The 23,087-nt window shown below is 43.1% G+C and overlaps 1 long non-coding RNA gene across 3 annotated transcripts; it reads right to left on the bottom strand.

Annotated features, from left to right (window-relative positions):
* Positions 1–16,364: 16,364 nt before the first annotated feature.
* LOC131382386 (uncharacterized) lies at positions 16,365–21,094 on the bottom strand. 3 transcript variants are annotated; one of them, XR_009211824.1, is made up of 5 exons: positions 20,948–21,094; positions 20,579–20,771; positions 19,612–19,792; positions 19,164–19,461; positions 16,365–18,651 (listed from the first exon to the last, which is right to left on the bottom strand). It is a non-coding gene; the product is annotated as an uncharacterized LOC131382386 (long non-coding RNA). The 3 variants fall into 3 exon arrangements; XR_009211823.1 differs by lacking the exon at positions 19,612–19,792; XR_009211825.1 differs by lacking the exon at positions 19,612–19,792 and having other exon boundaries at positions 20,579–20,727.
* Positions 21,095–23,087: the final 1,993 nt, after the last annotated feature.

Genomic DNA, 23,087 nt, shown 5'->3' with positions numbered 1-23,087 from the left:
AATTTCCAGTTCCTAGAGGTAACATATGTGCTGAGTTTGGGCATGTGAAGTGTAAATCTAAGCTTTACCTTAAAAGGGAGGATTATATTCTTCTTTATGCATCTTCCATTGCCGGGAGAGAATGGGTCTAAACAGGTTGTCTTGGGAGTTATACATATTTACTTTTTCAAAATAAAATACACTTGCCACCTGAGATTTAACCACTTAATATATATCAGCATACACTGTAAATTGTAAATATAACTGGAATAACAGAATTTTGTAAAAATGCAAAATATGGTCTTTTTCATGCCCATAATACAATAAAGCATTTTATCATTTTGACCATATTAACATATATTAACAGTATGACATCAAATGCGGAGTCAATGAGCAGCACAATTTTGGGGGAAAAAAGATCTTTCTAATGATATTCTCTATAATAAAGGGAAGACAGTGTTTTGACTTGAATTTTTTGGACATTTGGCTGAATCCTTTACTCAGTGAGAATTGACTTGGCTTATGAGAGTTTATTCATACCATTTGGAGGCTGAAGCAGTTATAAAGCTGCTTTGGAATGTCCTAAATTGGGCCTAAGAGACCTGTTTTTGACAGATGTGCTCATGTAGTCCAGTCAATTGGCATATGGAATTTTTATGTACAAGCTAGTGCAAAAGTTTCTACATGTAACACTTATTAGTGCTCCTAGTGACATGGAGAGACAGATGGAACACACATTACATGCAGAAGCGAGCTTTGCAATTGGCCTTACAGGCCCAATTTTGCTCAGTTACCTAGGTCCCTTAACTGCACCCCCATACTCCCCACCCCCACACACATGTGTGAGAGCCCAAATGCCCAACCCTTCCATCTCTGCTGCCCCAGAGTCCACTATGGGAACCTCCCTTTCCTTCCAATTGCTTGACTTAAGATCTGCCTTCTTTCTTGCCCTTCCTTTGGCCCAGATCCCCACCTCCTCTGGGTTTTCACATCCTCCAGCTGGTCCAGCATGAGCTCTGGAGGCTAAGGTAGGGAAGAACATTGCCTTACAGCTGTTCTCGGTCCCCACCCACCCCTAATATTAGTCTTGGCAGCATTCTTCCCGTTTCCTCCATTTATCCCAGACTCCTCTCTTGACATCTCAGCTCTAGAAATGAAATGTTCAGGTCTACAAGAGCTGCAGATAGATCTTCTGTCCCAGATAGTCCCAAAGAAAAACCAGGGGTGGGGAAAATGTCTTCCTTCCTTCTCTGTAATATCTAAATGAAATAGCAAAAGAGGGGAGTGCCGGGTGGAGGCTTTTTGCCTTTTCAGTCCCTGCCCCCTTCTCTGTTGTTACTGGCAATACAGACCCTTAAAAGCTAAAAAAAAACCTTAAGGATATGTGTGTGTTTTTAAAAGGTATGTCTGGGGAGGCAGAAAGCTGAGTCTGAATTCTGTTCTTCACTGGCCCAAAGAGGAGAGAAATTCTGTTCAGAAGTTACTAAGGGCCAGGTGCTGTGGCTCAAGCCTGTAATACCAACACTTTGATAGGCTGAGATGGGCGGATCCTTGAGCCTAGGAGTTGGAGGCCAGCCTGGGTAACATGGCAAAACCCCACCTCTACAAAAAAATACAAAAATTAGCTGAGCATGGTAGCATGCACATGTAATCCCAGCAACTCAGGAGGCTGAGGCAGGAGGATCACCTGAGCCCAAGGAGGCTGCAGTGAGCCATGATCATGTCACTACACTCCAGCCTGGGTGACAGAGTGAGATCCTGTTTCAAAAAGAAGAGAAAAGAAAAAAGAAGAGAAAGGAAAACAAAAGAAAAGGAAAGAAAATAAAAGAAAAATAGCTACTAAGAGTGGCAATGGAAAAGGAAGTGAGTGGGCTGGGTGACTGAGGGGCAGCTTGGAGATTCATTAGCAGGAAATCCTGACAGTCGCAACTCCTGGAACCTTCATCCCTAAGAGGCCCATTTCCTCTCTGCTCCATTTTTTGGGTCTCCATCCAGATCTTCACCCCAATCTTACCATAGTCTCTTCCCTTCTCTCTTTATGTAGGTGTGTGTTGGATGGAGGGATATAAAGAGAGAGGTTCCCCCACTTCATTATAGTAGTGGGAGGGGAGGGCGGGAGCTGAGGTATCATAGAATTCCAGACATATATTCTCCTAGAAATACTATAATACATGACAGATAGGGTGAGTAGTACTGTTAGGACTTTATTGAACAGAAAATCAGGACTACTTGGTAAGCCATAGGATATGATAAACAAATGGTCCAGGAATCTGAAACTTAACTTGGCTCTGTCACCAAGCGCTTTAGATGAATCACATCCATTTACATTTCCATGAAAACATCTATTTACACTTCCAGTGAAATTTCTGATATCTGCCCACCTCACAAGACTGCAGAGGTGTGTATGGCAGAGGTACCTGACAGCCATAAATGAGGCATACTCTGAGAATGACCCTATGGTCTAAGAAGAATGTGGATTTGAAGTCCCAAGCTAAGGAATCTGGGAGTGGCCAATCGAGAGAATCACTCCTTATCTGTGAGGGATGTCCAAATCCCTGGCCTATCCCTTAAAATGCAGGCCATATAGGGGATTGAGGCCCTTTGTTTTGTTTCAAATAGAGATTGCTAGGTGGAGGGTGCTAAGTGAAAATGCTATATAAACTGCATGCTTTTTACAAAGAGTAGTGGTTCTCCTGTCCACCTGCTGTCACAGGACTGGCCCTGTGTGTAAGTCCTCATAGGCCACAGGACCGCCCCTGTTTATAATCCTCACAGGCCACAGGACCGACCCTGTGTGTAAGTCCTCACAGGCCACGGGACCGCCCCTGTTTGTAAGTCCTCATGGGCCATGGGACCACCCCATTCATAAGTCCTTATAAGCCTTATGTCTTGTTTGCTAGCTCCAGGCCTCTTCTTCATGCTCTTGGACATGGTGCCATCTCAATTGGAGTCAATGGGGGTCCAGTATGACAGGGACAGGTTGTAGATGACATAAAATCATAAATACTGATATAAGAGTTAAAAAGAAATTATTTAGGCAGATAGTAAAGGTAAGGAAGTCCTCAGGAAGGTTTCCCTTTTAATAAAAAGCAGCTCCCAAATCATTTCTTTTCTAACAAAAAGCAGCCTGTAAAACAGGCTGCAGACATAGATAAGCAAGCTGGAAGCTTGCATGGTGAATGCCAGCAGCTGTGACAATAGGAAAAGGCCATGCATGTTCAACATGGAGGCTCCATCTTCCCTTTTCTTTATCAACCACATGTACAGTAAGGAACAGACACATGGCACCAGCCAGGTAAAAATCCATTTGCATAATAAAAGATTAGGGTGGGGTGGCCAGTTTCTTTGCTTGCTATGTAAATGTCATGACTGGTCCAACCAATCTTTGATCCCTATGTAAATCAGGAGCAACCTCCTCAAGCCAGTCTATAAAACCCTGTGCACTTCACCACAGGACGAGAAGACCCACTTGGGTGCCCTTCTCTCTCTGCAGGAGAGAAGGCTATTCTCTTTTCTCTTTTTTTTGCCTTTTAAATCTCTGCTTTTTTTTTTTTTTTTTTTGAGACGCAGTTTCATTCTTGTTGCCCAGGCTGGAGTGCAGTGGCACCGTCTCGGCTCACCACAACCTCCGCCTCCCTGGTGCAAGCGATTCTCCTGCCTCAGCCTCCCGAGTAGCTGAGATTACAGACACCCGCCACCACACCTGGCTCATTTTTGTATTTTTTAGTAGAGATGGGGTTTCTCCATGTTGGTCAAGCTGGTTTCGACCTCTCATCCTCAGATGATCCACCTGCCATGGCCTCTCAAACTGCTGGGATTACAGGTGGGAGCCACCGTGCCTGGCCTAAACCTCTGCTCTTAAAGTCACTTCTTGTGTAACCACGTCTTCGATTTCCCTGCGTGAGAGGACAAACCTCGGGTGTTTACCACAGACATCAACACCGCTTACATACTGCTTAGAAAGATAAGAAGAGCTGTATAGGAGGGGAGGTGTCTGCACTATTGTCAGCACGTGAGACATAACCTCAACAGAACTTTCAGCATGAGATAGGAGAAACTGGAAATGTAGCATTAAGACGGGATGTAGACTTTTGTTTTAAATTCCTTAAACACCTCTCTTTGAAATCTTAAGGTCTTTGCAAGGGTTAGTTTTATATGTCAACTTAATTCGGCCACAGGATGCCCAGATACCTCATTCAACATTCTATCTGGGTGTGTCTGTGAGCATGTTTTCAGAAGAGATTAGCATTTGAATTGGTGAACCAAGTAAAGCAGATGGCCCTCCCAGTGTAGGTGGACAGTCTTCAACCTATCAGTGGCTCAAATAGAACAAAAAAAGTGAAGGAAAATTGAACTCTCTCTCTGCCTGTTGGAGTTATCAGTCTTCTTCTGCCCTTGGACTGGTACTTACACCATCAGCACTTCGGGTCTTCAGGCCTTTGCACTCAAATTGGAATTTATGTCACTGGCTTTCCCGGGTCTCCAACTTGCAGTTGGCAGATTGTGGGATGTCTCAGCCTCCACAGTTAAATGAGCCAATTCCTTCTAATATATCTCATTCTCTCATATTCTTTCTCTCTCTTTCTCTATCTCTCTCTACACACACACACACACACACACACACACACACACACACACACACACCCCTATTCTTGCTCTGTTTTTCTGGAGAGCCCTGACTAATACAGTCATGATGCTGCACAGTGAGCATGGGGCCTCCATTAGTCCACCTGCTTGGCTCAGTGGTGAAGCACTGTAGTCCTCTTGCTATTTTCATTTCCACCCCTTCTCCTAGGAGATTTATTATACTCTCTACCCAGTTCAGTCCTCCTCCACAGCAGAGATCATGACTTAATGTGCCTATTAGTTGATGTTTTTACCTAAATGTGATTAGCAGACTTTTGAGGGCAGGGATTAGGTCAAATTTTTTTTATATCTCTGGGGCCTAGCAAAATGCCAGCTTAACAGGAGCCACTAGGTAATCATTGCAGAACCAGCTCTAGCAGATATTAAAACATATTATAAAATTACAGAAATTAGGCTGGGCATGGTGTCTCACACCTGTAATCCCAGGACTTTGGGAGGCCAAGGAGGGATGATCGTGTGAGCTCAGGAGTTCGAGACCAGCCTGGGCAACATGGTGAAACCCCATCTCTACAAAATATACAAAAGTAGCCTGGTGTGGTGGCATGTGCCTGTGGTCCCAGCTACTCAGGAGGCTGAGGTAGGAGGATTGTTTGAGCCTAGGACCCAGAGATTGCAATGAGTCAAGATCATGCCACTGCACTCCAGTCTGGGTGACAAAGTAAGAGCCTGTCTCAAAAAAAAAATAATAATAATAACAATAATTCAGAAGTTAAACCAGTGTGGTATCAGCACAAGAATAGATAGATCAGTGAAAGTCTCTAGCCTAGAAAGAAACTAAAATGCTATGAAGATTGAGCATAGAATAAAGGTGGCTTTTTTATTTTGGAAGACAGAATCTCGCTCTGTCACCCAGGCTGGAGTGCAGTGCAGTGGTATGATCTCGGCTCACTGCAACCTCTGCCTCCAGGGTTCAAACAATTCTTGTGCCTCAGTTTCCTGAGTAGCTAGGACTACAGGCATGTGCCACCATGCCCAGCTACTTTTTTGTATTTTTAGTAGAGATGGGGTTTCATCATGTTGCCCAGGCTGGTCTCCAACTCCTGAGTTCAGGCAATCCACCTGCCTCAGTCTCCCAAAGTTGTAGGATTACAGGCATGAGCTACTGCGCCCAGCAAAGGTGGTACTTTAAAATAGGTGAGAAGAGTAGGTCTTGTTCAATAAATGATGTTAGAACAACTGGCTACCAGCTAACTTCAGAATCTTTTCCCATACATTACAACAAAATTATTTCAGATAAATTACATGTAAAAAGTGAGACATAAAAACCATACAAAAAGGTATAGGTAAATATTTTAAAAGTTTGACATGGGGAAGGTCTTTCTAAAAATGACCCTGGAGGAAGAAACCATAGATTTGACCATATAAAATGAAAATTGCTGTGCTGCAAAAACAACCAAAGTCAAAAGACAAATTGGGAGACAATATTTGCTTATATATATGTAAACCAAAAAAAATTCTAAGCTTCCCAACAATCTGAACAGACCCCCCCCATTTGGCCAAGGGCATTCCAAAATTAACCTGAAAAGCTAGTTCAGGCCATCATGGGAAGGGGGAGTCAGACATGCCTCTTTATACCCTCCTCCCTACTGGAATTCAGGAAAAGCCAACCAGCATTAACATTAACACAGACCTTAAGTCTGATAAGAAACATTTACAATGTATTTTCTCTGAAGCCTGCCATCTGGAGGCTTCATCTGCATGATAAAACATTGGCCTCTACAACCCCTTATTGTAATCCAAATATTCCTTTCTTTTGATTCCAGGTCTTTAGATAATAACTTAACTCTTTCAACCAATTGCCAATCAGAAAATCTTTAAATCTACCTATGACTGGGAAGCCCCCACTTTGAGTTGTCCCACTTTCCCAGATAGAACCAATGCATATCTTCCATGTATTGGCTGATGTCTCATGTCTCTGTAAAATGTACAAAAGCAAACTGTACCCCATCCACCTTGGACACATATCGTCAGGACCTCTTGAGGCTGTGTCACAGGTGTGGCCTTAACCTTGGCAAAATAAACCTTCTAAATTAATTGAGACCTGTCTCAGTTGCTTTTGAGTTCACACATGACAGATGATTAATACCCTTGCCCAAAAACAAGTTCTAATATATCAAAAAGAATCACTCCCCAAAAGAAGATAAGTGAAAAATATGGATGGGGAAATCACAAAGGAAAAAATTCAAATATGTGTGTATTCAACCTCAACATCAATAAAGGACATGCACATTACAATCATGAGATTTTTATTTTTACCATATAATGGAAAAGATTTTAAGAGAATAGTTCTCAATATTGACAAGCATGTGCAGAAGGAGGTACTCTCCCAGTCTTAGATGGATTGTTCACACATAGGTGGAAACTGAGGCTAGAGTGTGGAATAAAGGGGTAGGACAGTCACAGGTAAACAGCCTCATGTCCCTAAAGAGGCTGGATGTGGTATCAGTCTTGGCCATCCCAGCTGGAGATCTGATGAAAGTTCTTGATGGGTTAGGAAGTTAGACAGCAGGAGAGCAGGGGAGAAACAGATCCAAGAGAGTGCTTGTCATTTCTGATGCCACTGCATCTAAGTTACCCTTCATAATTCTTCCTTGCTCACCTTTTTATTTTTATAGAGCATCTCAAGAATCAACTCTTAAAACCCAGCACACACTTATACTGGCTTCTTTTTAAAATTGCATTCACTTTCAACATTATATCAGGAAAGGCAGTAGCAGAAACAAGCTGGGCTGGCATTTCTGTGCAGTATGTTCAGCACACTGAATGCTAAGGGCAGGGTAACAGTGAGAGCACGAATCAAAGTTTATCACCTGTGGGGTTTCAGGCAAGTTGTTCAATCGTTCTCAACTTGTTTTCTGCATGTTTGTATTTCTTTCTTTCTTTTTTTTTTGAGACGAAGTCTCGCTCTGTCGCCCAGGCTGGAGTGCAGTGGCGCGATCTCGGCTCACTGCAAGCTCCGCCCTCCGGGTTCACGCCATTCTCCTGCCTCAGCCTCCCGAGTAGCTGGGACTACAGGCGCCCACTACCACCCCCGGCTAATTTTTTTGTATTTTTAGGAGAGACGGGGTTTCACTGTGTTAGCCAGGATGGTCTCCATCTCCTGACTTCGTGATCCACCCACCTCGGCTTCCCAACTTGCTGGGATTACAGGCGTGAGCCACTGCGCCCTGCCAAATGTTTGTGTAAGTAGGAATAATAACACCAACTTCACAGTGTTGTTGTGGGGATTAAGTAAAATTGTGTATGTAAAATCCTGAGAATTAGTCTATGTTTAATAAAGGTAGGTTTCCTTCCTTTTTGAGAAAAAAAAGCCATGGGACTACTTATCCTACAGGTGGCATTCTACATTTCTTGTGTGGTCTCCACTCCAATCAGGCTCTGAGGCCTCACACTATCTGAGGCTCTTGCGAACCCGTGATAAAGCATTCTTGGCAAAAAAAGTTGAGCTGCTTCCTATTTTGTTGGCCTCCAGGCTGAGAGGAAAGCTCTGGCTTAGGGTAAAATACTGCTGGGTGGAACCCAGAATGACCTGCATCCAGCTCCCCAGCTGCACAGGCTAAATTGTGGCTTGCATGAAAATTGGAGAGTATGTGACCTCATCTGGTGAGGAAATGGAGAACAAAAGACGGGCAAACAAGAGCCAAAAAAAGCCTCATAAAACATATTTTAATCACATCAGTCTGGCAGTACCATCCCTGAGTAGCTACTAAATGCTCATGGCTGTCAGAATTTGGCAATTACAACTGTGGCTGTCATGTTAGGGACACAAAACCTAAGCTTAAACAAAAAGGTCAGGGCCCAAAGGGCATGCACAGAAGGGAATGGTGGAGTTTGCAATGTTCCATCTAACACTGGACACGTGACGGTCAGTCAGGTAGCTTCTGACATTACTGCTTTGGCTGTTGCTACAGTCTTCCTTTTGGGAGGCAGTATGGGTAGGATGTGTTTAAAATAAAAATAGAGATGAATCAACATCAGAAAAGGAAGATCAAGATCTTAATTTCCCCACTGCTATCTTCCAGTCAGTGCATCAGAATCACCTGCAGAGCTTGGTAAAAACAGATTCAGGAACACCACAGTCTTAGTTTGGGTTGCTATAAGAAAGAACCATAGACACAGTGGCTTATTAAGCACAGAAGTTTAATTCTCACTGTTCTGGAGGCTGGAAGTCTGAGATTAGGGTGTCAGCATGGTCAGGTTCTTATAAGGATGTTCTTCTCGGTTGCAGCTGGCCAACTTATCCTTGTGTCCATCCTTCCATGGTGGAAAGAGGTGTAGAGAGCTCTCCGGGGTCATTTTTAAAAGGGGACTAATCTCATTCATGGGGGTTCCACCATTGTGGCCTAATCACCTCCCAAAGGCCCCACCTCCTAATACCATCACATTTCAGATTAGGGATTTTTTTTTTTTTTTTGAGACAGAGTCTCGTTCTGTCAGTTAGGCTGGAGTGCAGAGTGATCTCGCCTCACTGCAACCTCCGCCTCCTGGGTTCAAGTGATTCTCCTGCCTCAGCCTGCCGAGTAGCTGGGACTACAGCTGCGTGCCACCATGCTCAGCAAATTTTTGTGTTTTTAGTAGATTCAGGGTTCCGCCATGTTGCCCAGGCTGGTCTTGAACTCCTGACCTCAGGCAATCCACCCACCTCAGCCTCCCAAAGTGTTGGAATTACAGGCGTGAGTCACCATGCCCAGCCAGGTTAGGATTTTAACACATGAATTTTGGGCGGGGACACAAACATTCAGTCCATTGCGTCCATCCTCAGAATTTCTGAAGTGAGACCCGAGAATTTCCATTCCCAGGAAGGTCCCAGGTGATGCTGATGCTGCAAGTCCAGAGACTGAGCACTGCTGCTCTAGGTGATTTTTAGAGAAGGTCTGTTCCTGTTTCTAGGGGATCTGCTCTGAAGCCTGATTTTCCCTCATGCCCCTACTCTTACCCAGACTATGTAGATCCTCCTCCTCTAGTTTTCAAAACATCAAAGTAATTATCTCTTTTTTTGGTTGTTATTCAGAACAAGAAGAGGTTTATTAGTTGGAACAGAAATACAGATTATAACAAGGGTGCACTCAAGTCCAGATTAATAGCCCCAACACTGGCTGAACTTTAGAAAAATCTGGGAAACTGGAAAGAGGAAGAAATCAAGGGCAGAAGGAATCAAGCTGGCCCAGGCTTCACCCCCAGATATTCTAATTTAATATGTTTGGGGTGGGGTCCTATCCTAGCAGGAATAAGCTTTAAAAGTTACCCATGTGACTCTAATTTGCAACCAGGGCTGAGAACTGCTGGTCTAGCTCACTGTATTAATCCATTCTTGTGTTACTATAAAGAAATACATGAGGCCGGGCGCAGTGGCTCATACCTGCAATCCCAGCGCTTTAGGAGGCCAAGGCAGGTGGATCCCTTGAGGTCAGGAGTTCGAGACCAGCCTGGCCAACATGGTGAAACCCCATCTCTACTAAAAATACAAAAATTAGCTGGGCATTTTGGTGCATGCCTATAATCCCAGTTACTTGGGAGGCTGAGGCAGGACAGTCACTTGAACCTGGGAGGCAGAGGCTGCAGTGAGCCGAGATTGTGACATTGCACTCCAGCCTGGGTGACAGAACGAGACTCTGTTTTTTTGTAGAGATGGGGTTTTGCTGTGTTGCCCAGACTGGTCTTGAACTCCTGGGCTCAAGCAATCCACCTGCCTCGGCCTCCCAAAGTGTTGGGATTATAAGCATGAGCCACTGCAACTGGTCATGTACTGTGTTCAACACTGAAAGAAAATCTTCCTGACCACTTCAGGGCCGGCAGAGTAACAAAACACTTGGCAGCCTGGTTGAGTACAATAATATCCAATGGCTCTTACAAAGGAGACTTAAACTGCTTGATAAAGGACCGCACTGCATATTCCCATAAAACCAGTTTATTCTAATTCAATCCAGACGTGGTGAAGTGGCATCATTTGTCTGGGGTAATACCTGAGGTTCGTTGCCTTATGCCAAGGAAATCAAGGATGTGGACACACAAGGAGTGAGGTTAAGAGCAGAGGTTTAACAGGCAAAAGAAAGAAAAACTCTTGAGGAGGCAGTATCTGATTTACATAGGGCCCAAAAGATTGGTTGGACCAGGTGTGCCATTTACATAGCGGGCAAAGAAGCTGGGCCACCCCACCATAATCTTTATTATTTGAATGGGCTCTCTACCTGGCCGGCACCATGTTGCCTGCTTCTTTATTGCACATATGGTTGACAAAGAAAAGGGAAGATGGAGTCTCCACGTTGGACATGCCTGGCCCCCAGGTAGCCTTTTTTTACTGGCACAGCTGCTGGCATTCACCCATGCACGCTTTCAGCTTGCTTATCTATGTCTGCAGCTGCCCTTTGTTAGAAAATAAATGATTTGGGGACTGCTTTTTATTAAAAGGAAAATCTTGCCGAGGACTCTTTCACCCTCACTAACTGCCTAAATAATTTCTTTCTAGCTCCTGTATTACTGGGTTAGGTTTTGAGAATGCTGAGGTGAAGATGACATGGAGGCTGCCTTCAAATAGATCACACTTTAGCAGAGGATATAGGTAGGTGAGCAAGTATTAATGTAACTGCCCAAGAGGTTTACCTTGCCTGCTGCCTAGACAGAGCCAATTCCTTAAGACAGGGGAATTGCAATAGAAAAAGGGTAATTCACACAGAGCCGGCTGGCAGGGAGACCAGAGTTTTATTATTACTTAAATCAGTTTCCCCAAGCATTTGGGAAGCAGAGTTTTTAAGGATAACTTGGTGGGTGAGAGGAAGCCAGTGAGCCAGGAGTGCTGATTGGTCAGAGATGAAATCATAGGGAATTGGAGCTGTCTTCTTTTGCTCGGTCAGTTCCTAGGTGGAGGCCACAAGATCAGATGAGCCAGTTTATTGATCTGTGTGGGGCCAGCTGATCCATCAAGTGCAGGATCTGCCAAATATCTCAAGTGCTGATCTTTGGAGCAGTTTAGGGAGCATCAGAATCTTGTAGCCTTCAGCTGTATGACTCCTAAACCATAATTTCTAATCTTGTGGCTAATGTTAGTCCTACAAAGGCAATCCAGTCCCAGGCAAGAAGGAGGTCTGCTTTGGGAAAGGGTTATTACCCTTACTAACTTCTCCCAAAGTTAGTTAAGCCTACACCTAGGAATGAACAAGGATAGCTTGGGGGTTAGAAGCAAGATGGAGTTGGTTAAGTTAGATCTCTTTCACTGTCTCAGTCATAATTTTGCAAAGGCAGTTTCATTAATATATTTCCACACTGGGTGCTGACTGCTGTGTGAACGAGGTGCAGTCGGAATTCAGAGCAGGTGGAGGTGAGGTCATCAGGGAAGGCTTTCTGGAAGCAGACACTAGGGCTAAATTTTGGAAGGAAAATAAGTTGTTCAGCAGTCAAAGTATGCAAAGGGTGTTCCAAGCAAGGGCCCAGAGGAGGGAGGCAGTATGTCTGGCGTTGTGAGCTATTGGTTGTTCAATATTTTAGATAGGTAAATCATGATGTACAAAGTAGTAGGAGATGCAATTGTAGAGTCAAGCAGAGGTGAGGCCCTTTTTATGCTAAGCTTAAGGAACTTGAATTTTAGCACACAGATTGGTAGTAATCAGACCTAAATGATCACCCAAATTACCTGGAGAACTTCCAAAAAAACCAAGAACAACAACAAAACAAACAAACAAAGCAAAATAATGAGCCCCACCTTTAGAGATTCTACTTCAGTAGGTCTGTGGTGAGCCTGGCCTGGTGATGTGTGCATCCCAGCTGAGCAGCAGGACTTGGGGGAAGGCTGACTAGTGAAAAGAGGCTAGGGAAATTGAAGCAGCAAGGGTGATAAATACTCCAAAGGCAATTGGAGATTAGTCTACTGGATTGTAGGATAACTGGGTCTCTTCAACTCACTTTAAAAAGGAATTTTTAGGGTTTAGAGAGGGCAAAAAGATACTGGCTTTTATGTAATCTTTATTCAATGATTGATGTTACAGAAAATTTGCTGTGAGCACTGGGGCAATAAGACGTTACCAATACCTTTCTGGGTTTGGTGGGAGCCCCACCCAGGTTTAAAGTTTATTTTGCACAAGATTCATCACAAGTAGTAACAATAATGGCAATAAATAAAGCATAATCATATTTATTGTTATAGCAAGTACTTATTAACATTTGTTTCTCCTAAAATTTGATAATAATACATGTTTAATCTACTTTGCACATAAAATAAAACTAACAGGCAGGAATTCCTCTGAGTGAAGACAAGATTGGTCAAGGTTGAACTACAGCAACTAATAGCGAATGTCTACTACAAATAAGTAAATTAGCGAAGGATCTTAAAGTAGAGCAAATCCCTGGGCCAAAAATAATGATTTGCTGAAAGCACTGGCTTTTGAAGCACAGACTTGAATTGCCTTGGGAAAGAGTCAGTCATAGATTTTTCCAGGTGTCTTGTCTGGAACCAGACAGTTGGTATATGAGCTTTTGCTCACTAGAAAAATATGAAACACAGTCTGGGAAACATAGTGAGACATTGTCTTTACAAAAAAAAACAAAACAAAGAAAAAGAAAAGAAAATGAGTCACATGTGATGGCACATTCCTGTAGTCCCATTTACTTTGGAGGCTGAAGTGCGAGGATTGCTTGAGCTCAGAAGTCTGAGGCTGCAGTGATCTATGATCATGCCACTGAACCCTAGCCTGGGTGACAGAGTGAGACCCTACCATAAAAATTTTTTAAAAACATATAAAAGTAGTTCCCCCCAAGTTATGTTTTATTATGTTGTGGGCTGATTTATACAGTGTAAGTTGTCATGGACTCTCATATATTACACATTTTTTTTTTTTTCTGAGACAGGGTCTTCCTGTGTCACCCAGGCTGGAGTGCAATGGTGCAATCTCATCTCACTACATCCTCTGCCTCCTGGGTTCGAGCGATTCTTGTGCCTCAGCCTCTCAAGTAGCTTGGAGTACAGGCATGTGCTACTGTGCCTGACCTCATTATTAAACTTTTTTTTTTTTTGAGATGGAATCTCCCTCTGTTACCCAGGCTGGAGTGCAGTGGCGCAATCTCGGCTCACTGCAACCTCTGCCTCCCGGGTTCAAGTGATTCTTCTGCCTCAGCCTCCCCAGTAGCTGGGACTACAAGCATGTGCCACCACACCTGGCTAATTTTTGTATTTTCAGTAGAGATGGAGTTTCACCATATTGGCCAGGCTGGTCTCAAACTCCTGACCTCGTGATCTGCCTGCCTTGGCCTCCCAAAGTGTTGGGATTACAGGCATGAGCCACCACGGCCAGCCTCATTATTAAACTTTTTATGTCATGATGTGGCAAACTATATTTTTCAAAGATGGCAGTACCCACATCTCCCGTGCACTTTTTACATGGTGACTTGAAGACTCCTCCCATTCAGAGTTGGGTCTGTGTTCCTTTTAAGGGTTAAACTATGTTTCTCCAAAAATTCTTATGTTGAAGTTCTAACCTACAGTACCTCAGAATGTGAACTTAATCAGAGATGAGGTCTTTACCCAGTTAATCAAGTAAAATGAACTCATTAGGTTGGGCCCTCATGCAGTATGACTGGTGTCCTTTTAAAAAGGGGAAAAATGGACACAGACACACAGAGCGGGAAGATGATGTGAGGAGACAGGGAGAGAAGAGAGGAGAGCCAAGGAAGAGAGGCCTGGAGCAGATCCTTCCTCTCAGCCCTCAGAAGGAACCAACCCTACCAACCCCTTGATTTTGGACTTCCAGCTTCCAGAACTGTGAGACAATACATTTCTCTTATTCAGGCCACCAGTCTGTAGTACTTTGTTATGGCAGCCCGAGCAAACTAATACACCTCCCTCCTCTCAAATCTGGGTAGCTTATAATTACTGTGGAAGTGACATTATGTGACTTCCTAGGCTAGGTCATAAAAGGGAATACACCTTCCACTGATTCTCTTGGAAGACTGGTCTGTGAGGAAGCCCAGGCCACCGGAAAAGTTCACATGTTGGTGTTCTAGCTGACAATCCCAGCTGACAGCTAGCATTGACTGGTAGAGATATAAATTAAGACAACTTTCACCCTTTGATTCTCTTTGTTAATTCCTGACTCACAAAAGGTGTTAGCATAATGAAATGACAGTTTTAAGCCACTACATTTGGGGATAATTACATAATAGTTTGTAACATGTCTTTAAGATGATTTTTATTTAAGATTACTCATGCCTTTGCCCAAATTGTTCCTCCTGCTTGGAATCCTTTCCCCCCAGATATCCAGCAGTAGCATTATTCTAGTCTTTGCTCACTATGTAAAATTTCCACCCATCTGTCCTTTCCATTCTGCCCCGCCACTACCACCTCCAGCCCCCTTAGCTGTTCTATATTTTTCCACACGGTAAATATTACCTTTTAACATATGATATCATTAATTAATTAAGGTATTCGGTTTACTTATTTCTTATGGTCTTTCTCCTGTTAAATATGTAAAGCTTTTTAGGGCGAAGACCTTTGTCCATTTGTTTACTGATGTATCCCAAGTTCCTAGAACAGTATTTGCCCCATAGTAGACAGTCAATAAAATAAATTTGTTAAGTAAATGAATGAGAAGAATTTTAAATCTGGGAAATTAGAAAGTCACTGTTAACTCTACAACTTTTTGGAATTTTTTTTTTTTTTAAGAGACAGGGGTTTCACTATGTTGCCCAGGCTGGTCTTGAACTCCTGAGCTCAAGCTCAAGCGATCCTTGTGCCTCAGCCTCCCAAAGTGCTGGGATCACAGATGTGAGCTACTGCTCCCTGTCTGTATCACATTATTTCAGTGAATGCCATTTCCCAAACTGGTATCCCATAGTAAAATAAATTTGGAAAATATTACATCATATGTATAGTCCTCTGAAAGAGTCACAACGTACAAAACAAACCTAAAAATTTCAAAGTGCTGCAGTAAAGTCAGCTGCTTTCTTGATGTACCTCATCTTTCCCAAAATTTCCATAGCCAGGTTGTTCCACAGCACACTGATTACCACAGCAGTGGCGTATGGAGTAGGAATGACACTATGAGGGCCTATGGAATATGGAGAGAGGACATGAAAGCAATGGGGACAAACAGATATTGGCGGGGTTGTGGAGAAAAGGGAACACTTAGACACTGTGGGTGGAAATGTAAATTAGTTCAGTCACTGTGGAAAGCAGTTAGGAGATTTCTGAAAGAACTAAAAATAGAATTACCATTCAGCCCAGCAATCTCATTACTGGGTATACATCCAAAGGAAAAGAAATCCCATCAGAAAGACACCTGCACTTGTACATTTATCACAGCACTATTCACCATAGCAGACATGGAATCAACCTAGGTACCCATCAATGGTGGATTGGATAAAGAAAATGTGGTGCATATACACCATGGAATACTACACAGTCATGAACAAGAAAGAAATCATGTCCTTTGCAGCAACATGGATGCAGCTGGAGGCCATTATCTTAAATGAATTAATGTAGAAACAGAAAACCAAATACCACATGTTCTGACTTACAAATGGGAGCTCAACATGGGGTACACATAGACACAAAGATGGGAACAATAGACACACTGGGGACTCCAAAATTAGGGAAGAGGGTAAGCATTGAAAAACTGCATATTAGGTACTATGTTCACTATTTGGGTGATGGGTTCAATAGAAGCACAAATCTCAGTATCATGCAGTATACTCATGTAACAAACCTGCACATGTACCTCTTGGATCTAAAATAAATAAAATGATAGAGGAGCTTTCAAACTTTTTTATTGTAACCCACACTAAGAAATTATTTTACTTATTTTTAATTATTATTTTTTGTACAGATGGGGTCTTCTTATGTTGCCCAGGCTGGTCTCGAACTTCTGGGCTCAAGCAAACCAAGACATCATTTTACATAGAAACTCAGTATACATACACATGCATAAAAATATAAAAATAAAAATAACTGAAATAAAGTTTTCACAAACTATTCTTAGCATTATTATGTGCTGTGCAGTGATGTTTTCTATCCTAACCCATCCCATTCTGTTCTGTTCTATTCTTTTTCAGTTGTGGTCAAAATGCACTAGGTTGATTTCATGAGCCACAATTTTGTCTTTTCCTGCTGCTTTTGGAAGAGCTCCTCAAACTCTTCAAACCCAGTCCCTTCTTCAGTTGTATCTATTCTGCTTCATATTTGTTTTTTAAAAATTAAACTGTTGTGGCTCCAGATGAAGGTTTTTTTTTAACAAAAAGAAATTTAAAAAATTGTTGTGGGTACATAGTAGGTGTATGTATTTATGGGGTATATGAGATGTTTTGATATAGGCAGGCAATGCATAATAATCCCATCATGGGGAATGAGGTATCCATCCCTTCAAGCTTTCATCCTTTGTGTTACTAACAATTCAATTATGCTCTTCTAGTTATTTTAAAAATGTACAATTAATTATTATTGACAACAGTCACACTGTTGTGCTACATTCTGCTATGTATTCCATCTATTTGTCCTTTATTTTATTACTTTCTTCATACTTAATGTTTCCACTAGGTTTAAAACAATTATTTCTTTCTCTTGCTTAATGTTACTAATAAGTCCCCTCCCTCTTTGATATATGTATTATGCTTGCTTTAAATTCTTGATGTCTGTTCCTATAATCATGCTTCAAATGACATGAACTGTTCCATCTGTAGTCTTTCTTTTACACTAATTGTGCTCCTCAGCTGTCTCAACTCAGCACTTTGGAAATTGCTCAGGCTGAAAAATTTGGAAAACATAGAAAAATACAATATAAATAACAGAATAAAAACCGCCCATAATCTCACCCAGAGTTAACCAATTGACATTTTATTGTATTTTCTTCCAGTCTTTTGCATGTTTAGTACATTAAATTATTGAGAAAATACTGTAATTTTCTATCTGAACCTTTCTCTTAATTTTAAGATTTTCTCAAGTTATTAAAACTATTCACAGACCCTGCTTTAGTGATTGCAAAATATTCCATCATGAGAATAATATATTTAATCTCGAGCATTTAGAATTTTTTTTTTTGCTTCTTAAAAAAAAACTGCAACAAACATTTTGAACATAAATATTTGCTCATATTTCTGGTTATTTCCATAAAATAGAATCTTAGAATGAAAGGATTCAAGGGAACGGACACTAAGATCCAAGCTCTGTTTTGCCAAATTGTTTGCTGAAAGGTTTGTACAACTTTACAGTTCCACAGGCAGTGTGTAATTGACTTCCTACCATCATGTTCATCATCCTCATGTAATTTGCTAATTTGATAGAGTTTTCTCTTTCCTATTTTGCATGTCTGTGAAGAGTAGGGATCATTCATTATTTGTATTTACTTTTCTGTAAATTTTGGGTTCAGGCCATTCCCAGTTTTTTCTGCTCTGGAAGGCTAGCCAATCAAAGCTTTCTAGCAAAGGTGCTCACACGTGCCTCTAGTGGAAGCTATTGAGAATGCCTTCTTGCAAAGGGGTGTATGTACTTGACTGCAACCTATGACTTGCAGCCTGGTGTCAGCTGGTGGTATCAGGTGAAGTGCCACACTGAGTGTAGACAATGAGGTTTCAGTGTGTTTGCATATGCGTAACGGAGAGGTGATAGTTCAGTCTCAGTTTAAGCCTGGACATCAGGCAATAGTGTGTGTGACAGAAAAGGTTGGTCACCAAATACATTTTAAATATACACACAAAATTACAACTTATGACAAGGCTTTCTCATGGCCTCATAAGCATACTTTTCATTTTCAGTGTGACTTGTAGACAGCTGCATCCCTAGAATTACTTTAGAGAGCCCTGTCCTTCCCAAGCAGAGAGATTTGTCTGCACAGCCAGCCTCTGGGTGAATTACAAATGCCAAATAAATAAATGCTTTCTTCTAGAACGGCAATATTATTTTTCAATTCTTCTTATAACTAAAAATACGAAGTCTATTTCCAGGAAATTATTAGACAATGTGAACAAATAACAGAAGTTTATAGAGCTGCAAAGATGTACTCTGGAGAGTCTGGTGTTGAAGGTAGCCCCCAAGAAGAGGAGTCCTCTCTGGAATGGAAATATATGTATTTTTCAGTTAAATTCATGATAAAAAAATACTTTTTGAGCTTTTGACTTTGGGGTACAAAATCTAAACATGTGCCACTACAAACCACTGAGATGCGGAGCTAAATAAGTCTGTGTGTGGGTGTGTGTTAGGATGGGAGGACCAGTCCAGGTTAACAACGTAAGGACAATTCCTGAGTCCATGTGAATAATTTTGGTGTTATAAAACACAGATTTGGACTTTTGCTGACATTCTGAATTCTTGAGGATTTCTGAGCCCTGCTCAGGCCATGAAATGCTTGTTTAAGGAATTGTCATGCAAGCACAAGCTGCCTAGTGGGACCTAGAGGCCACTAAAATATCTTCTTCACAAAGGAATCTCATCTCCCAACCACACTCTCTATAAAAGATCCACCACTGGAACCTTGATTAAGGTGGTATCAAGAGGATGCCCGGGTTAAAATGTACCCACTCTTGGGAAAAGCACCAAACACTGTCAGCCAGTAGCAGCTTACCTCAGACTTATCGTCAGACCGAGTAAGAGCTGGCCTGAAGAAGCAGGGTGGGGGTGGAAAGAGCCTGGCCCATGGAGTCCTGCCTTGGGAGAGGCTGCTGACCTGGAACAGGAGGACGGAAGGCTCTGCTCTGTCATGGCTGCCTCCATGAGGCTTAGTAGCAACACCCAGAATCTGTCTCCTCAGCCATCACATGGAGATAACCACTTCACCCGTTGTTGAAATTAGCTTGGCGCATGGGAACCAGCATGAGTGGCAGGTAATGTTACACCACAGGAGAATGCTGAAGTGGAGTGCCCTAGACAGCCAGAGAAAAATTTTAGATCATCTTGGGGCTCCCAAGGATCAGGACAGATAAGGAGGGGGACTAAGGGTGTAAAAGCATGGGGTGGGAGTAGGGATGATCACACATTTGTCCAGAACTAATTCTGGAGGAGTCTCGACTCACGCCTTTTTACTGAAGGTGATGTGCAGAGTCTGAACCTGAAAGTCTCAAAATTGTGAACAAGTTGAGGTTTCAAATCCAGAAGGGCGAGTCCACCTTATGTTGTTCTGTCAGCAGAAAGCGTCCCCCCTCACTTCCCCAATGTGTGTGCTCTGTTAGGACAATGGGCTTCCTTTGAGGGCTTCTGGAGTGAAAAAGACATAGAAAAATGAATATATCAAACATTTTATCAATGTCGACTGCATGCAGAGTAGACAAAGAGCTAAGTGAGTGGAGGTTCAAAAACTAACAGAAAAAGAGAAGCAACCCAAATGTCCACCAATGGATGGATGGATAAACAAAATGTGGCATATACATTCAATGGAACATTATTCAGTCGTAAAAAGAAGATATTCTGATACATGCTTCCACAAGGACGACCCTTAAAGACATTATGCTAAGAGAAATAAGTCAGACACAATGGACAAATGTGATTATGATTCCACTCAGATGATGTACCTAGAGTAGATAAATTCATAGAGATAGAAAGTAGAATAGTAGTTGCCAGGGGCTGGCGAAAGGTTGGGGGGGGTAGAAAGATGGTTGGGGAAATGGGGAGTTACTTTGTAATGCGTACAAAATTTCAGTTTCGGATGATGGAAAAGTTCTGGAAATGGATAGTGGTAATAGTTGCACAACAACGTTAATGTACTTAGTGCCTCTAAACTATACACTTAAGATGATTAAAATGGTAAATTATGTATATTTTACAACCCTACTCGCCCCTCACCCTACTACCCTAGTAAACAATAAACAACTCAGATCCCAGGTTTTGGCCCCCACACGCTTGATTTTAACAGGAATGGAAATGCCTGTAGCCCCGAGGAAGGACAGCGAAGGCTAAATGGGCCCTGGGGCAGCGACTCCCGGCATCCCTCCCTTTCGCGGGGGCGTGAGGAGGACCTCATCATCGGGCAGAATAGCTACCTACCTGGCTACCCACGGGACGGAGCACCCTCAGGCCAGAGACTCGCGTTTCCTTCTGTCTCTTTTCAGGGCTCACAGTGACAGGTACAAACTATCTCAATACAGCCTTCTAGAATGACTCTTCAAAGGAGGGTCGAGGCGCCAGGGGAACCGCTGGGGTTGAAAACACGTTCATGTTCACGTTCATGGGTAAAATCCTGGGATGCACAAGGAATAGCCTAGGTTCCTGCCCCATGAGTCTGAGCCCCCAGGTCTCTGCCAGCCCTCATCCGCCGAAGGAGGTCCCTGGGCCTGGGGCGCTCATGGCGGGGCAAAGGACAAAGAGCGGAGGCAGAAGGCCTCCCGAGGGTCGCGCAGCCTCTCCGGCTCTCACCTAGCGTAATCCACGTGACCCCCGCGCGGGGGCTCCTGGAGGGCCCAAACCGCTCGTGGGGGGAAGAAGCCTCAGCCTGCAGTCCAAGGACCTGCCTCCACTCCCGTCCAGTCCCGGCCGCCCGCAGCCAGTGGGAGGGACGCCCGGGAGCCGGCTGCCCACACTCGAGAAACGCAGGCTGCTGGGCGAGTTCCCGGCGCGGGCCGAGCTCCCAGGGAGTTACCGGCCCGGGCGCGAGGGCCCGCAGGTCGTCGCACCGCCGCCAGGGGGCAACTCTGCCCTACGCAGGCACCACCGGCACCCGCGCCCCGCCACTTTCCGCGTCCACGCGAGCGGGTTGCTCGGGACGGGGGTCTTCGCGTCGCTTTCCCGGCTAGCCGCTGGGAAAGGTTTTGGTCCCTTGTACCAGCTTGGGGGCGGGGAGCCGGGGGAGAGTTACCAGCTGGGGCCGAAAGCCGGGAGCGCTGTAAAGAGGGAGGCCCGGGGTGGGGGACGACGGGGGAGACAAGGGGGTCCCGCAAGACGTGAATCGCTTGGGTTTCCGCGCTCGGGGCATTTCGCGACTGCGGAGCTAAAGGTTGCATACAAACATGTAGCTTAACTAAGCAAACAAAACAAGTGGTCACATCCACATGTGGGGCTTCAGTAAAGCTCGCCTAAATCTTAGTGACACTTCGCCGTCTCTGCAGCGGTCCCTCTGGGCTAATCTTCCACTCTGACCTTCAGTAAGTCCTGAAACTTTCCCCGGAGTGGCCAGGAGATAATTCGCCACATTTTGCAAACGTTTCCAGGGAAGAGCCTCTTAACCCTTTGGAGGAAGAACTTGCGGACAAAGTTAGAAACGAACGCAGTCTATCTCCCGCGCCATGAACGGAATGATGGCTGTAACCGGTCATCTAAAGTAATTAATGGTCTGCGAACAAATCATTCCTCTCTGTTTCATCTTTGAATAACTTCGCCACACACCAACCCTCAGTGCTGCGAAAATCATGTTTATTTAGATATCGACTGAGTACTTATAAAACTTAAACTTTCCAATGTAAAAGTGAACTCCTTGGTAAGGACCCTTGGCTGCATCAACGAAGCAATGTGATGCCTGATTAATAGTGCTGATTAATGTTGGCTCAGGTTAATGCTCAGCCTATTACAGTAATTAAATTGTTCACCGATATATCAAACAAGAGTTAATGAAAAATAATTTATTTAGTAAGTCGAGGCTTTCTCATAGCTTGTTCAAAAACCTATGATAGCCTTTATGGGTCATTTGTAAGAGTAACTGGTGGTAGCAGTCCTCAGCAACAAAAACTCGATTTTAATGGAGAACTTTAGATGGGGAAACAGTTTATTTTTGAGGCCCTGTGATTGACAGCGGTAGTAATGACACGTTTCAAAATGTGAAAAGTACTTGGTCGATAAAATGATATACATAAGGGCAGCTGATGGCTGTTCTACACAACGCCATTGAATTTTGATTCTTAGTTCATGTGAAGGGGTCATTTTAATCAGAAAGTTAAACTTTTGGGACAAGCTCCCCTCTTTGAAATAGAAGCATTTTAGGAAATGCACAAATAAGTGAATGTGAATTCAACAAACTATTAGGATTTTTCCACTAGCCAAAATAGCTCGTTTGAGTTGGTGATAAAGATAGGTATATTTAAAAGAGCATCATATCTTAATTATTTCCACTATCTTGTCACCTGAAAACTGAATTGAGCGGAACTTGAATCTCATAAAAAAAATTTTCATCTCACCAGAAAGTATTAACAATATTTAAGGGTTTTCCAAAAATACATTTTTAAAAAGTTTATCTTAAAGTCATCTATCATTATAGTTTCTATTAATAAGCCTCAGTAGAAATATGTATATGTTATGTAATTTAAGTATTTTGAGATTACTATGAAAAGTGCTGACTAGAATGTTCCTCCTACTGAGAACTATATAGCCCCATTAAGAACGAACTTTTTTTTTTTTTTTTTTTTTTTTGAGGCGGAGTTTCGCTCTTGTTGCCCAGGCTGGAGTGCAGTGGCATGATCTCGGCTCACTGCAACCTCTGCATCCCGGGTCCAAGCGATTCTCCTGCCTTGGCCTCCCGAGTAGCTGGGATTACAGGCACCGCCTACTAATTTTTTTGTATTTTTAG

Source organism: Hylobates moloch, unplaced genomic scaffold (assembly GCF_009828535.3).
Source record: "Hylobates moloch isolate HMO894 unplaced genomic scaffold, HMol_V3 SCAFFOLD_23, whole genome shotgun sequence".
In the NCBI taxonomy this organism is placed as follows: Eukaryota; Metazoa; Chordata; class Mammalia; order Primates; family Hylobatidae; genus Hylobates; species Hylobates moloch.
Note: the sequence above shows the minus strand (reverse complement) of the source record. Positions and strands in the feature narration are given on the sequence as shown.